We start from the raw sequence: 1,164 nt of genomic DNA on the forward strand, positions 1-1,164 counted from the left end.
CACACACACACACACACACACACACACACACACACACACACACACACCTTATCTTTATCTTGCCCGGGGGGAAGCTTCATAGCCTGGCTGCTTGAGTCTCCACCACTAAAAATAGACAAACAGCCCTTTGGGTTGTGTTACGATCCCCGACGGCAACAATACCAGGAAAGAATCTGTACGTTGGCTAATTATATCCACACACACTGTAAATAAGCACACGCAGGCATGAACAAATCTGCACACAAGTCACCTGCAGTGTAAAACCTGTAGAGGCACACACACAAACAAACTCAGAGTGTGTTTAAACACGCCTGCATGACAGATCCAGCAGTGAAACTGGAGAACGGTGTGTGTGTGTGTGTTTCTCCTAGACGCTTTATGAGGAAGAGAAAACTCTTCTTCTGAGCCAGCCGTCACTGCTTTCGTCAGCCACTGCAACCCACGGCAGCGGCTGGTGGTAGTTTGGGCTGTTGGTTTCTTGTGCAACCTTATTGTGCAGATTGCAACACAAACACACACAAAAACAAACTCATTTTGGGTTTGTTTTACGCGCATTCCCTCAAACTATTAAGACAAGTACCTGCTGAAGGCTGATTCTTGTTAAAAAGTGTGTCTTCCTTCACATGCAGCCTCTGCTAGTCTACACATTAGAGATAACAGCCACAGCTAATCTTCTCTGGAGCTCACACTCACTGCACTGTTACTGTTTATAGGGCAGGAGTGTGTGCCTGCGTGCATGTGTGTATGTATGTGTGTGTGTGTGCCCAGAAGCCATACTAACATGGAATTCCCCTAAAACTACAAATCAGTTTGAGGGATGAGATTTGGATTCATGCTTTGGCAGCTTGTGGGAACACAAAAAAACAGAAGAGGGATTCTGGGTCTTTAACAGAAATGTGAATATCCAAACCACAATCTAGGCGTAATGACACAATAAACCAGTCCATAAACAAATGAGCCCAACCAACCTTGTGTTTCCTTCTCGATCAGTGAATGGGAGAGATCAGGCAGCAGTAGTAAGCAGCTGGGGCAAAACACATGTCTCTATTTTTCTCTGCTGCTTGCAGTCTGCGCACAAATTCCAACACTGAGTCCCAGAGAGAAGCCGGGGAAAGACGAGAGAGAGAGAGAGAGAGAGAGAGAGAGAGAGAGAGAGAGAGAGAG

The 1,164-nt window shown here is 46.1% G+C and overlaps 1 protein-coding gene across 4 annotated transcripts in view; it reads right to left on the minus strand.

The window, feature by feature from the left end:
* add3a (adducin 3 (gamma) a) overlaps positions 1 to 1,164 on the minus strand; it is a 76,845-nt gene that overhangs the window by 30,938 nt on the left and 44,743 nt on the right. For 2 of the 4 annotated variants that reach the window (XM_031864536.1, XM_031864533.1), the window contains exon 1: positions 969 to 1,158. The exons of the other annotated variants lie outside the window; for them this stretch is intronic. The gene's annotated coding sequence lies outside the window, so the exon portion shown is untranslated. Of the gene's footprint in view, positions 1 to 968; positions 1,159 to 1,164 lie in introns of those variants that run through there. 4 annotated transcript variants of the gene reach the window in all.

The sequence above is a fragment of the Anarrhichthys ocellatus genome, unplaced genomic scaffold (genome assembly GCF_004355925.1).
Source record: "Anarrhichthys ocellatus isolate YVR2014 unplaced genomic scaffold, GSC_Weel_1.0 scaffold31, whole genome shotgun sequence".
NCBI lineage: Eukaryota > Metazoa > Chordata > Actinopteri > Perciformes > Anarhichadidae > Anarrhichthys > Anarrhichthys ocellatus.